Source organism: Octodon degus, unplaced genomic scaffold (assembly GCF_000260255.1).
Source record: "Octodon degus isolate 3935 unplaced genomic scaffold, OctDeg1.0 scaffold00020, whole genome shotgun sequence".
In the NCBI taxonomy this organism is placed as follows: domain Eukaryota; kingdom Metazoa; phylum Chordata; class Mammalia; order Rodentia; family Octodontidae; genus Octodon; species Octodon degus.
The window spans coordinates 14,259,753-14,275,525 of NW_004524596.1; the positions used below are offsets into that span (position 1 = coordinate 14,259,753).

Consider the following 15,773-nt stretch of genomic DNA (forward strand, 5'->3'; position numbering starts at 1 on the left):
TTTTTTTTTTTTTTTTCGGAAGCAGGGATTGAACTCAGGCCCTTGTGCTTGCCAAGGAAGTGCTTATTCCACTGAGCCATCTCCCCGGCCCCTAGTGTTTACTTTCAAAGAGGAGAATTTTTTCACATTTCATTTTAAGCTATTTTTTACTTTATAAACTTATGCTTTATTTGAAACTTTTTTTTTTTTTTTTCAGAACTGGGTATTGAACTCAGGCTCTTGTGCTTGCCAGGCAAGCGCTTATTCCACTGAGCCATCTCCCCAGCCCTTTGAAACATTTTTTTTTTTTTTAAAGAAAGAACTTGTTTCATTTGTAAAATTAGAAAATTCACAAATAATAGTAATTGACAGTAGTCAATAGGGCCTGCTATGAGCTTCATTTTGGGAACGTCTGAACCTTGGTGAGCCACAAGAGCTTTCCAACAGACTACCTCCCTCTCACGCCCCCCGGGACCCCAGAGCTCTGAGGCTCATCTCCCCCCCAGCGCCCACTGCTCCGTGCCCTCTTCAAACCTCACTAGGCTGGATGAAATTAGTAGGTCCCCACGTGCTGCCCCTGGAGCTCAGTTGTCTGACATTCCCACCCATGGATCTTCTTAAATTTCCCCTCTGTCCTCTTCCCCAGCTCCTTTCACCTGTTGAAATCCTCTCATCTGTTCAAATCTTCCTTACACAGCTACCCTTGCCAGTCCTTCCCTTCCTGTAACAAAGCCCTGGGTGACATCTGGCTCTTCTGGTCACCCTTTGCCAATGAGTTGCTCTCCTCTCCCTTGGGTTCCTCTCTACTCCACTGGGCTCAAGGGTCTATTTTCTGTGGCTCCCACCCCCATCTTGCCCTCCCCCTGTCCTCCCTGGCTGGGTCTCTCCCACCCCACTGCAGGGCATTCACATTCTTGTCCTTGTCCTCACTGCTCTGCAGATAGCAGAATCATCCACATTCCGAGTCTGTTCTCTTCTTAAGTTCCAGACTCTCATTTCTAATGGTTTGCTGGATTCTCTTCTGGGATGTCTCCTGCCCACACCTAGCATACCAGATGGGGGCTCATCAGTTCATTTCCACTTCTCAACACCTTCCCTACTCTGCTGACACGGTTGCTTGTGGTCTCAGCATTGTCCTTTCAGTGGTCTTTCCTGAACCTCTCATACTAATGGATGGTAACTTTCTGAGCAACTTATGAATAAGAGAAATTTATTTCTCATGGTTTTAGAGGTGAGGAAGCCCAAGGTCAAGATGCCATCACTTGGTGGCTGATGAGGCCTTGCTTTGTGCTCCATGGATGGTGCCTTCTAGTGGTCTCCTCACACAGTGGACTGGAAAAACAACTCCTACACGTTTGGTGAGAGCACTGATCCGTTCATAAGAGCTCTGCCCTCATGGCCTAATCGCCCTCTAAAGATTCTGCTTCTTGGGCCAGGGAGATGGCTCAGTAGAATAAGTGCTTCCCTGGCAAGTGCAAGGGCCTGAGTTCAATCCCTGGTAAGATTCTGCTTCTTAATGCTATTACATTGGTAATTCATTTTCAACATTTAAATTTTGGGGAGTGTAATAGTTACCTTTCTGTAGCTGAGACAAAGTACCCAAGAAAGTCAACTTAAGGGAGAAGTTTACAATTTGGGTCACAGCCTCAGAGGTCTTAGTTGATGGCAGGCTGGCTTTACTGTGTCAGGGCTTGGGGCAAGGCAGAAACATTACAGAGGGGGTGTGTGGGAGAGCAAGGCCACCATCTCATGGTGGCCATGGAAAGGGTTGGAGACAAGAGGGCTGGAGACATGATACATCCTTCCACGGTACAGCTGTAGTAACCCACCTCCAACTAGATCCCACCTCCTATGGTTTTCAGCAACTCCCAGTAGTCCATTCAAATATAAACCCATCAACAGATTAAAGCATTTAGGAGATTAGAGCCCTCATGCTATGAACACTGCTGGGTTAGGGACCAAGCCTTCAGCACACAAACCTTTTAGATCCCAACATAAATGCGAGACAGTCCAGGTCTACCATTCCCGAAGCTCTAGAGCATTGCACTGCTCTTTTCTGACATCTCTACAGTTTAGCATTGACTTGGCTGTGTGTGTTTCTTACATCTTTCCACCCTGCTTAGCTCACATGCTCATTGAAGTGAAGCCTCTCATGTGGCCCTTTGCTTTTTTGCATAGGTCCTCACAGTGTTAGGTACTCAAACTAGGGATTCATTGGATTTGCTTGGGTCCTGGACTCCACAGGCAGTGCACTGAATTAGGCTGAGCTTGGCCTTGCTGTTTGTTTTTCCTCTCTCTCTTTTTTACTTTTATTTTTTAAAGAATACAAAATAGTGATAGCAAAAAAAACATTAGAAATGATACAACAAGGGCAAAGCCATACATGTATATGCACAAGATGGTTAAGGCAATGATCCTGAAAGTCTTCAGCAGATTTTTGAAACTAGCAGTTAATGGGTAGGATTCTCACCCTGACTAACTATATATGCTGATACTTGCGAACCAAACAACTGCATTGAGGATAGCAATGTGCAATATAGTAGAGTCATGCTTGGAGTGCCTGTCATTCTGGTCCTCCAAATATGTACTGCTTATCATGACATACCAATTACTCTCATACTGTCTCTCAAGTAAATGTTTGTTTAAAAAAAGCATAATAAATGAAAACAAGAGACAAGAAAAAAATGTCACAGGACTGTTCTGCTACAGTGCTGCGTATAGTTAGATTTCTAAATTTCTGTGCAAAAATATGTAATTGTTTATTCCTATTTTAAAATATTTATTTTTTAATTTTTTTCCTTCATATTCTATAGGGACTTAAAGTTTAACATATCAATACTTGATGGAAAATACCTGTTCCATGTTATGTCTAAGATGTTTGATATTCAGACAGATAGGTTAAGCTCAACTGCCTGTGTTGTAGGGTAACAATAATAAGCTTCTCTTCTAGAGGGTTAACAACCCAAGTTTGCAGACCAAAAATTAGAGAAAAAGGGCTGCAAGGACAGTCAACATTTTGATCTTAGCCTTTCAAGGTCGGTGAAGACTCAAGACATAGGAGAACGTGTACTGTAACATCCTGTAACTCAATTGTGTCCCAAATTTTCTGATCAAGGAGATTATGGGGCCACAGAGGAAAGTGATCGATGATGTAGAGTGTGCCTAAGGAGAGTCACGTGGGGAGAACACATTCTCTCAGGCTTTCACAGAGAGCACATTGGCCAAGCAATGGCCTTGCTGTTATTGCCTCTGGACCGGAGGGCCACAGGAGTCCTCACCTATTCTTAGGAGAGATCTGATGAACAAGGAGGTGATACTTAGGTGTTGGTGGTTGTAAGAAACAGTGATTCACTCAAATTATCTTAAGAGAAAAGAAGGTAAAGCTCAGGATGTTTGTGGCCTGCACTGGAATGTGGTCTGCCCAAGGGAGCTGGCACTAGGTTCTCTCCCATGGGTGTCCTCCTCTTGTCTCTTTATGACACTGTATTTCTGCTTCTTTCTGTGTGTCTTTCCACTCTCCTGATAATGCCAGCTTCTGTTTACATCTGATATTTGTTCCCATTCTGGCTTGTACTAGATTGTCCTGCCTTCTCTAGTTTCATCTTCATATCACAAGCCTTCTGTCCTCACTGTACTGCTGATTGCATTCCTTACTTGGGGTTTCTTGTTTCCAAATTCCTTAGAACCTGCTGTGTACAGCACATCTCATGGGTCGGCTGCCCTCAGTCCTGGTGTTGGTCCTGTGTCCAGCTAGTCTTCTGAGCCTAGAGAGATGGAAAGGAGAGTCCTTTGGTCCAAGTTGTAGCTACTAAAGACCACGCATGAGGCCGGTGTCTTCATTAGGACAGGGTGGTAGGTGTGGCAGGCCTTCTAAGGCTGTCTGTCCCTTTTAAGGACGGTATCCAGTGCTGTCTCTTGCTGTGGTGTTGGGAAACTAGGAACTGAAGTAAGTGTAGGAGTGATGAGGAGGAAGGATTAACTAGCTGTCTGGAAGCTCAGTTCTCTGCCATGGGGTCACCAGACCCACCGCACAGCCTCACTAGCTGCTGGGAGCATTCTGGACAAGAGACGCAGGGGGATGCAGAAGTCAGAGGAAATCAGCAGGCACAGCGTCCCAACACGAATGCGAGAAAGCGCTGTGAATTTTGCAAGTGGGAATAAGAGTCTTCACTAGAAAGGTCACAGGAAGAGAGAGAGAGAAAGACAAAGCTGAGGACGTGATTCCCAGTCAGCTCAGAGGGGGAGAGGAGCTGGCCTCTCAGGGTGCTGAGATGAAAACCTAATCAAATGGCGGCAGATGTGATCGAGAATAAGATGGGAGATAAATTTTAAAAGGTTGACTCCTGATTCTCCAACACGTACGAGGGTAACCAGGTAAGAGGATGCCACTCTAGCCTTTCCGTTCACAATGTCAAGTGAATTTATTTTTTTGACTGTTGGAATTTTGTTTTGGTGTATATACAGAGGTATTTTAAAACAAAAAGAAAACTATACATCAATTGCCATTCTGTATGGAGAAGCTACTATAAAATCCTCTTTCTCACTTCTTTCTTTCCTTTTTTCCTTTCTCCCTCCCTCTTTCTTTCTTCCCTCCTTCCCTCCATTTTTTCTTCTTCCTCTCTCTTTTTCCCTTCATAATAACTTCTTTTCTTTGTTCTTCCAATATTTGTGAACATACTTTTAAAAAGTGTGGCATAGAACACACAAATAGGGTTCTTTTTATTCAACAGCATGAAAATACAAATATGTACAATAATTTTCTACCAAACTAATACTTATGTTCCAGGTGCTGTCCTAAGTTCTTTGTACATATTAGTTGTGCCAGCATCCTTAAAATGTAGGTACCGGGGCCAGGGAGACAGCTCAGTGGTCTAAGAGCCTGCCTGGCAAGCACAAGGACCCAGGTTCAATCCCTGGAACCGCATGTAACACTGGCCTGATGCTGAGCCAGCCACCAGGCCAGGCACAGTGGCACACACCTGTAATCCAGTGCTTGGGAGGCTGTGACAGGAGGATCTCTACGAGTCTGAGCTGCATAGTGAGACCCTGTACCAAATAAATAAATCAACAAAAGGCTTAAGAAAAAGGTAAGTACTAATATCAACTTTGCTTATGGTAAAACAGAGACAGCAGTTTAATAATTTTCTTAACCTTACTGCTTTGTTCTTCTCAGACCAAATAAAATAATAAATATTGTTAATAAAGCATTGCTATCATCATGTCAATAATGCTAAATATTATTATCAATATTTTTAATATTTAATCATAACATTGATTTTACCATAATAAAATTTTGTAGATGTGCCTGCCCAGGAGGCACATACCTGGAATCTCATTTGCTCAGGAAACTGAGGCTCGAGGATGGCACGTTCTAGGCCAGGCTGGCCAACTTAGTGAGGCTCTATTTCAAAATTAAATGAAAACAAAACAGAAGGGCTGGGGATGTAGCTCAGTGCTGGAATGCTCCTGGATTCAACTCCACCATCACAAAACTAGAGCACAGCCATACATAATGGAGATTTACTTCACACAGTTGTGGGGCCGGGCTCCAGGGTGTCGGCTGATTTGGTTCCCAGTGAGGCCTCTCTGGGCTAGCAGAAGGCCGACTCCTTGCTAAGAATCTGCATGATCTTCCTTCAGTGAGAGAGCTCTCTTTTCCTCTTTTTAATGAGGGAACTAATTCCATTATGATGGCCTCACCCTCATGAACCAATAAAACCTCATCTCCATACTATCATACTGGGAGTTAGGGGAAGTGGGCATTAACATTCAATCCATAACAACCACAGAGGCAGAGAATTGGCTAAAACAGTAGTTCCATTTTTTAAAATTAATTTTATTGAGAAACAAATAGCAATGGGACAGTTTCAAAACCAATTAGTAGAACAAATTCAATAATTAATACATTGCATATTGTTGTCTTTGTAGTGGTTATTCATAGTATAAGATGCAGACATAATACCCTGTCTAAGCACTATTAGTACAAATCTTTCTTCTCATTGAATTAAGAGAAAGTAGCTGTATATCTATCCTATTTTGTATATACAGATACAAAATGGTCCTTCGTTTGTATCCTCCCCCTTTTTTTGGTTTAGTTTTGTCAGAGATGGGCATTCCAAATATTAGAGGGACCAATGGGACAATCCCAGGTGGGAAACTCTTGGGGGAAGGAGGAGGAGGAAAGTCTGCCTGTCGGTTCACAGCTGATATTGTTTCCCCAGGACAGTTTTCAGGAGGAGGAAGTTTGAGCTGGAGGCATAGCTAGCCATCACAAGCTCCCCTTGAGGTTATGCCGGAAGTGGGGACTGCATATGCCGGAAGTGGGACTGCATATGCCGGAAGTGGGGACCATGGGGAAGCACTGAGGCAGAATCCCTGAAGTTGAACCCTGCCTTTACCACCTTCACCCTGCTCCATCTTGGACAAATCTTTTACCCATTCTTTCCACAACTGTGTATATCAGTTGAAGAGGCATTGTACAGACTGTGGAGGGCCATGTAAATATCATGTATGAAGGGGCCATGGTCAAGTGGATACAGCAGCGAATTCCATGGCAGTGACCAGTCCTCGCTCTGCCCCTTAAGTGTGGAGTGTAAGTTGACCACAGCTTGCAAGTGAAATTATTCATGTTGACATGGTTGCTTCAGAAAATAGTCCTGACGAGAACATGGGCTTTGAAGCAGCTGCCCAGGGAACCCTGAGGAGCAGTGCCAATGGCCCGCCTCAGGAGAATTTCCTTTGGGACAGTTCTGATCATTCTCAGGCCAGCAACTTCTATGACCTTCACAAAAGATTAGGGAGATGCATCTGCTGCGGCAAGATGAAGAGAAGAGCAGCCGGTCACAAAGGACCACATAGTGTATGATTCCACTAACGGGAAATGCCCAGAATAGGCAAATCCATAGAGACAGAAAACAGATTTGTGGTTGACGGGGACTGGGGAGGGAGAAAGGGAGTGCACAGGGACTGCTAATGGGTACAGGATTTCTTTCAGGGGTGATCAAAGTGGTCTGGAATTAGACGGTGGCAGCCATGGGACAAACTTGTGAATATGTAAAAAGCTATCAAATAGGACACTTTAAAAGGATGGATTCTATGGTATGTGAATTAAATCACAATTTAGTAAAAGGTAAATGAAGCAAAGAAATTGCCAGCAAGTTTTCTACTGCTGTGGCAGATTTCTGACCTGTGAAGTTCCTTCCAGTAAATGGGATGCTGCAGGGACCTCGAACCTCAAACATCACACCTGGGACATGTCTGAGAGGAGAGTCACAGGCCAGTCTTTAGCACAGGTGACCTCTAGGCCTGTCCCTTCCTCAGAAACAGTCCCCAAGAAGCTCAGCGCAATGCCAGCCATCGCAGAGGGGGCCAGGGGAGTTCTTGCCTTTGAAAGTCTGGCCCAGACACTTCAAGGTGGCCAGGGGGAAAGGGAGGAAGTGATGACCCAGACTGGCCACATATTTTGTGGTTTGGCAGCAGGGAGGGCAGTGTGCAGGGCCAGGCCTGGGCATAAGGCTGAGAGCTGAAAGGCTCTCTTGACTCCTTGCGGCTCGCTGTGGTTTACCTCCAGCGCATGCGCCTCCCAGTTAGGGGAGGTTTAGGAGGAGAATTTTTATTTTTTTTCCATCTTGGTCTGAAAACTCAGCCACACACACACACATAAATCACTTTCTGTATTTTCTTTAAATCAATTTAATTCCAAGTCTAAGCTCCCCTTTGGTGGCTGGTGGGAAATGCAGTCTTTTCTGGCTCCGTGTACCACCTGGCTTAGGGCAGCACCGGGATTTCGGAGGCTGCTGTGATGGTTGGGATAGAGGAAGCACCTCCAGCCCTGGTGACTGGAAGCTGAGCTGTGTGCTCCCTGGACGTCCCAGGGTGTTGAATGCGACCTGGACTCAGTTTTCCCTGTGAAGTTCTTCCTGCCACCCAGGAAGCTGCCCTTCACTCCTGTGGACACGCTGTGGTCCCTTTTACCCATGAAACACCCAGGAGCTTTCAAGGGGACAGAAAATGCCTGACAGAGTATCCCCAAATTTAACAAGAGGATGGCAAGGTGACAGGGCATGTCTAATTATGACCACAAAGTTGAGGCTTAAGATTTTCATTGTCAAATTTAATACTCCTAAGTGCTTCAGTCTTAGCATTTTTTATTCTCAGTTTGTCTCGCTTTGTAAGATTTTCAGATTACAGTAGTGGTTACTAAGAAGTCATTCTTGGTCAGGATAAAAAATTGACAGCATCTGGGAACAACCTGGAATAATCAAGAGGCAGCACTCTCACCAGGCCAGGTTTCTTGAAGTCTCAAATGTCACTGTGCCTGTAAGTCACTGGGGAGTCTATTCAGAGGCAGTTCTGATTTGGTGAATCTTAGGAGGGGAAGGCTGGCCTGGCGCTCACCGGGACTGCATGTGCAGCCACGCTCAGAGATGTGGGAATGGAGTGATTTAAAAAGAGTATGCTTAAGTTTTTAACAATTTATTACAGTTAAAGCCACAGTGTACTACTAATCGTCCACGAAGAACTCTCCTCTCTTAGCACATCTGTCCTGTTCTTCTTGCCACCTCCTGAAGCATTTCTGAAAGTCCTCTTCCCCGAGTGTCTTCACGTCCACTGCTGTGGTGGACTCGGTGTTCCGAGTCCTTCAAAACGTTCACCTCTCATGTCATTTTGACTTTGGGGCTGAGCAAGAAGTTACGCAGTGTCAGACCCAGTGAATAAGGCGGGTGACATTACACTGTGAGGTTCTTACGAGTCATCCTTTCCATTAGATGGCACTTGGCAGCCGCGTTCACTGTATTTTTGATCACACCTCATAAGGATCCTCATGAGAAGACCCCCAGAACTGTTTCAGAAAGTGGCAAGAATTATGGGATAAATGACTCTAAAGAAAGAGGGAAAGTTTGAGGGAGATTCACAGCAGTGTGTCTTTTACTATGATACATTCTTTAAAAAAAGATTAAGCATTCAAAGTATTTTTTGACCATTCCTCATATCTGTTGCTTTTGGCTGAAGAACTTCCTGGTGTTCTCAGCATTAAGTGCAGCGCCCTCTTCCCCCGCCGTATGGACACTGAGGTGCTGACCCTCTTTCCCACTGGAGTCCTGTGGCTCTGCCCGGGCATCCCAGCCGTGGGGCTGTGTCTTGCTGTGACGCCCTCCCTGCTCAGCCCTGTGAAGCAAACACTAGGGCACCCCCAGCATCCAGCTGCTGGTCCTCCTGGAGAGCTGCCCCAAGCCTGTCCGCCAGCCTGACTTCCTCCCGTGACCTCAGTTTTTGTAACTTAATGCAGTGTTTTTACCTTATTGGCTAACTCTTCTGAAGGCGTCGGCCTTATTTTTCTGACTAAGCTCAAGGTCTTGGCAGACATTATTAACTTTCCCACCTTTTTCTACAGACTAGACTTACTCGGCTCTGCCATTAATTAAGCATGTGATCTTAAAAATCACTTCACTTCTCTGAGCCTCAGGCCCCTCATTTGTGAAATGAGTAACTAAACTAACTCAAGACCACCGAAGGCCTGTCTGCCTGTAAAATTCCATGGTTCCATATGGCTCTGACTGCCCCACGTTGTCTAGGACATGGTTGACATTCAAGAACACACCTAGTGGATTTAATTAAATTGAAATTTTAAGCAAGGAAAGACTATCTGTCCCCAGAGAAGACCGCAATTGACGGCCCTGGGGCAGCGCAACCAATCGTGGCACAGGAAAGGTCCCTTCCTCCTCTCGTGCCTCCCCAAGGTCTGTCCTCTGTGCCTGGAATTTGCCATCTTTTCTCAGCTTAGCAGTTTCTCTCCTTCCATTCTTTATCTCCAGAGAAGAATTCAGAGAAAATAAGACGCAATGAGGGAAATGCAAGCCCAGGGGTGTAGGAGAGGGGGGAAAGGAAGAGGGGGCACAAAAGGGAGTGAGAGAGGGGAGTCTGAGGAAGGACAGGAAGAGAGTACAGCATGAGCTCATAATCTGCAGGGACTGGATTTCTTAAGAAATCACATCACAGCAATCCAGACACCAGAAGATGTAAATAAATTAAGATGGTAATTCCACCTCAGATTTGTGGTGCCGTGAACGGTGTTTGCAGCTCAGTTCCCACAGCGTGTGACGTCATCCACATGCTTTGATGGAATTATAGCACTAATTTATTTATGGTCAGGGCTATGCTATTCCCCACAGCATTGCGATTGTCATTATTTTATAGGCTGCTTGAAGCAATTTAATACGGCTGGATCCCACAGAGGGTGCATACCAACAGAGACTCAACAAGTGAGAGCTGGCCAGCTAGAGGCCCCGCAGCTCACTCCTCCCCGACGGCCAGCAGCCCAGGGCATGGTGGGCCTGCCAAAGACAGGGTTTCCATAGCCCCTGGAGTGTCTCTTTCAGGGAGCAGGGATCTCTTCCATGCACCAGTGAGAGCAATCACACAGGGCCATGAATCTCCAGGAGCTGCTCCAAGCAAGTCTCAGAAACAAACCCCAGCAAGATCAAAGAGGGTCAGACCTCAAGACGGCAACTTCTGCACCATCAGATGTGGAGCAGGACTTTGTTCAAACCACTCCACACTGCGGAGAGGGGGGTATCCAATGATGTGTCCTCAGGTAAGGGTTTGCAGACAGATGCTTTGGGTATAAGTCTAGGCTCTGTCACTGTCTGTGTTGTTCTGTGCAGCCTACAGAATTAAATCTCAATTGTTAGAGGTCAAATGGAAACCAGATCATCTATCTACCTTGAAGGTTGCTGGGATGACCAAACAACAATATAGGTGAAAGCTGGGATGTTACAGTTTGTGTCTACTTGTCTCCTCCCCAAAGCCTCATGTAAGTTATGGGGCAGACATGGCTAGAGGAGCAACCAGTGGCTTGAGGGGTGTGGCCAGATGACCAGGGTGGACCTGAGGGGCGGGGCCAGAAAGGCATGAACCCTTGAACTGGCTAGCCTGTGCTTTCTCGAAAATGTGGAGAGGGTTATCCTGGACACAGCAGCGTCTCCTCCAGTGTCTTGAAACCTCCAGTAACTGTGAGCTAAATAAACCTTTCCTTCCCTCATTTTGAGTGTCCGGTATTCGTCCCAGCAATGAGAGAAGAGTAACTAATACATTGGGTATCTCTGGATGTCGCATAGATGGAAGCCCCTACCTAAGGAGGCAGGTGTGGGTGACCTCCACATAGCAGAGTCTCTTCTAGATGCTTTTGAACTTGCGCAGGAACTAAATATCAAAGCAAGAAATTTCCTTACAGGTGTTTTGCACCCTCTACGCTTTGATAAACAGGCATCATAGATACTGAGGCTTCTCTTGCTGAAGCATTTAGACCTTAGACTTCTCCAGGCTGCAAATTCTGGGGGTTTCTATTCTTTATGGAGTTGGGATCCTTCTCTCTTTTAGCTTCTCCTTTTTGGTTAATGGTATTATACATGTTTTGTGTATTTCATGGTTTTACACTTAACTTGTCTCTCTTGAGTGCAAGTAAACATTTATTATATTCTGGGACATGGACTTCTTTTTAGTTTCCAAGATTCTAGAACCTTCTGGAGTTGCAGATGGGTACCATGGAGTTGAGAATTATACAACTTATTGCATCCCAATTCCTATCGGACATGGATCTACGTATTTGTACTAGTGGAGTAAAAATAAACCAGTGAATACAGATTCCACACCTTTAGTACACACAAAGACTTCTTCCCCTATGAAATGAAAAATTTTGGCCAAAGGATTTGACAGTTATGTCCAGTTAATCACAGATTACAGATCTATAGTAATAGTATTACAGACCCATAGTAATATGGGTCCCCACCATAGCAGATACAATTAATCCCAGCACTATTTTTGCATGATTCAAACAACCCCCCATCCCAAGCTATGTTCCCACATGAGATGGAGCTCATTTGCCATATGATTTACTCAATCAATCATTAATCTGTTGTTTAATGGCCTTCATGTTTTCCATTTTAAAATCTATTTTTCTACTTGCCCTGTTTTCTTAGCTCTACGTGACAATTACCCTGAGGGAAGTTCTATAGGAAAAATAAAATCTGAATAAAAGAATGTTCAGATGAAACAATGAGGGGACAGAAGGTGGCCCTTGCAATATGATTACTGAAATGACACCGGCAACACCAGTGTTTAGCGGAGGGCCTGCTCTGTGCCCGGCACTGCGTTTGCCCTTGACCTTACCAATCTTAAGAACAACAAGAACGCTTTAACGTGTGTGCTATATTTTCCATCTTTTAAACGCATTTTTATAGTGAATTAATTATGCTGCATATCACGAGAAGAGTGCACAGGGCAGCTCGCTTATTGGAAAGTAGACCCGTCCGGGGCTCATGCTTGGCTGTCGCCTCGAAACGGCCCTTTGAAGTGATGGCAAGTGCCCTTGACTAGGGAAGGGTGAAGGCACCGCTCCTTAGTGAAAGCGATTTGAGGCACTCCGTCCGGGTAGGAGGATCCTCACTCACCAAGTGTGCACGGTGGTGGGGAGGGAGCTGCCGTCGCGGGGACCCCAGCCCTTGGGCGCCCAAGCCACACGCTAACCTGTGCCTTCCCTCCCCCCACATGGCTCAGCTCACATCTTGAACTCATTTTCCAGCGTGAGGGAGTCTGGTTTTATGTCACAGTCCAAAGCACGTGTTTACTCAGCTTCTCCGCTCGCTGGCCCAAGGAAAGATAACTGAACTTGATGGATAACCACTAATTGGATCATTACCTTCATTTCGAAATGATTGCCCTACCACCGGGGGCATTAGTTCTGAATTGCACCTTCCACCCTCACCCGGCGGACTCCATTGGCCCAGACCCCTGCAGGACGGTGACCCCATGAGGGCGCACAGCTGTGCCCCTGCCTCCCGGGGCCCTCCAGCCAGCCTTCCCCCTCCCAGCGGGCCCCTTGCACCTTGCTCCTTCCTCCCTTCCCAGGGCTTCCCGGGAGACTCCAGTTCCCACCAACCTCCTAGGCCTTCCTGATCGCCACCTTCTGGGTTCTCTGCAGGCCTGATATGAGCACAGTTCCCTTCTCCAGAGCAAGAACCAGGTCCCTAAAGGAAGGGCAAGCTTTCTCCATTCAGATGTCCTTTGCATCGCTGGTACTGGTGGGACACACGATGGTGGCTGTTGGTTGATTGATGTTATGGGCTGGGGTTGCAAAGGGCTGGAAGGGAGGGCGATTGGCCCCAGCTGAGGAAGGAGGGAGGCAGGAGCAGGCAGAAGGTAACAGATGACAGCGGGACGGGACATGGAGGGTCAGAAGCTCTAAGGAGCGACCACTCCTCAGCCCATGTAGTTCTGACCTGGCGGCCTGGGGTAAAAGAAAAAGTTCAGAGAAGTAATCACTTGGAGAGTGATTAAATAAATTACTGTTACTCTTGAGATGAGATATTAGAGCCATTAAAAATGCTGAGAAGAATATCGAATGCTTATAGGGGAGTGTTTACACCAAGTCAGTAGGAAAAAAAGTTACAAAAGATAATGTATGATGTGATTTCAGTCACCAGCATCGCTAAACTGTACATAGAGCTGACCCATATGGAGCCCTTACTGGAAGTGCTGGGTTGCGTATTACTGCATGCAATCTTCATGTCCTTCCTAGAGCTGGGGTCTTTTCTTATACTCACTTCACATATGCTAACACTGAGGCATGAAAGTGAAGTAAGTTTCCCCAAAACATAATGTAAACTACTCCCTTAGAGCGGAAGGTTGGGCTGCTTGATGGGTGCGCTACCTGGAAGGTCCTCAGAGAGGAGAGGCAGATCACGGCGGTGTGACAACTGTGCTGTCAGGAGAGGAGCTGAGGGGCCTCGGCCAGGGAGATGGAGCACCGATGGCCTGCGTAGGTCAGGAAGGTATGGCGTGGGCTCTGAGGGCTTCCGTTTCACAGCCTGGGAGAATGGCAGCCTGCGAGTGGAGTCCAGAGCTTTCCTGGGCCAGGACCAGGCAGAGAATATGAGACTCAGGAAGGTGCAGGAAGAACAGAGTGTGCCTTCTCCTCCAGCTCTCTCTCCAGACTTTCTGAAGGTCTCTGCTCCAAACCACCTCCGCCTCTTAAGCAGGTAAATATACTCCATGTGCTGTAGTCTCTGGAGCACTAGAGTACATTTTTCAGCTTTTTCTACAAAGATATCCCAGGACGAAAGTTCTGGAGAATGCTCTTGCTCCTGTAGAGAGCAGCTTGGGGTAGGTCGTGAAGCTTGCTCCTGCCTCCTGGGCCTCCTAAGATGCTGCACAAAACTGTTCATCCTGCTCTGGGAGGTGTGAGGCCTAGGTGGCCGGGGTGGGGAGGTGTCGTGTGACAGATCTTCAGGGAGTCCAGGCAGACCTTGGAACTTTCCATAGTACTCCAGAAAGAATGGTTGTTACCCAGAAATCAAATAATAACACATGCTGGCGAGGCTGCAGGGACAGGGGAGCACCTCTACTCTACTTGTTGGTGGGAGTATAAACCAGCACAGCCATTGTGAAAGTCAGTATGGAGTTTCCCTAAAAACCTAAAAATAGAAATTCCATTCAGCCCAGCTAGTCCCCTTCTAGGCGTCTTCCCGAAAGAACTAACGGTATCCTATTGCAGCGATACAAGCATACCTATATTTGTAGCTGCAACTCTTAACAGCTATATCTGGAAACACCTATGTGGCCATCAACAGATGAATGAATAAAGAAAGTGTGGCATTTATACACAGTGGAGTGCTGCTTTGTCATAAAGAGGTTTAATCATCTGTAGGAAGTTTGAATCATTTGTAGGAAATTTGGTGCACCTTGAGAAAATAATGTTAAGTGAAAATGTCAGACTTGTAAGCTTAAACATCCTATGGTTTCTTTTTTTTTCTCTTTCTTTTTTTTTTTTTTTTTTGGTGGAACCGGGGATTGAACTCAGGTCCTTGCGCTTGCCAGGAAAGCGCTTATTCCACTGAGCCATTTCCCTGGCCCCCGGTTTCTTTTCTGTATCTTTTTTTTTCAGCACCAGGGATTGAACTCAAGACCCTGTGCTTGCCAGGCAAGCACTGAATCTACGGAGCTATTTCCCCAGCCCTCCTATTGTTTCTTATATGAAAAATTTAAAGTATATATAACTTAAAGAACAACATGAATGTTAGGTGATAGGAAGCAGGGAGGTAAATCTTTTTCAAATGTGCAGGGGACCAGGAGATGGAGGGAAGGGAGAGGAAGGAGAAGTAAAACATTACGGTATGCTCTCTACAGACACTGACTCTCCACACTGAATGTAGTTAGTCGTTAGGGACTGGAAATGTGCTAATAAAGCAAAAATTAAGAAAAGAAAGAGAGTTGGAATCAGGAATTCAAGCTGGTATTATCCCCTCACTGGCAGTGCCCACTGGTGGTGTGGTGTTGACTGATACATGTCAGCTTCTCTTTACTGCTGGAGTAGCTGACTCTGTGTGTGTGTGTGTGTGTGTGTGTGTGTGTGTGTGTGTGCATATTATGGATTGAATGAAGAACAGTGCCCCTAAAGGCTTCATGCACTCATAAGCAAAGCTTTTTTGGAAGGTGGTTGCATTATGGGGCAGTGTAGTGGACTTGCTGTTAGGAGAGGGGATCTGGTCAGAAGAAACAGGTCACTGGGGATGTGACCAGGAAGGGTACTTCTTCCTTCACAGCTCTTCCCATCTCTCTCTGCTTCTTGGCTGCTATGACAATAGTAGCTACTTCTCTACCATGCCCTGCTGCCATGCCATCTCTCTATTTAAAGTTGCCAAATAGAGACTGAAACTTCTAAACTGTGAATCAAAATAAACCTCTCCGCCTGTCAGTGTCAGGTATTTTGTCCCAGCAATGAAAAAATGACTAAGAGA

The 15,773-nt window shown here is 45.9% G+C and overlaps 1 pseudogene; it reads right to left on the minus strand.

Moving 5' to 3' along the window:
• Nucleotides 1–15,773, minus strand: part of LOC101560948 — a 38,974-nt pseudogene that overhangs the window by 767 nt on the left and 22,434 nt on the right.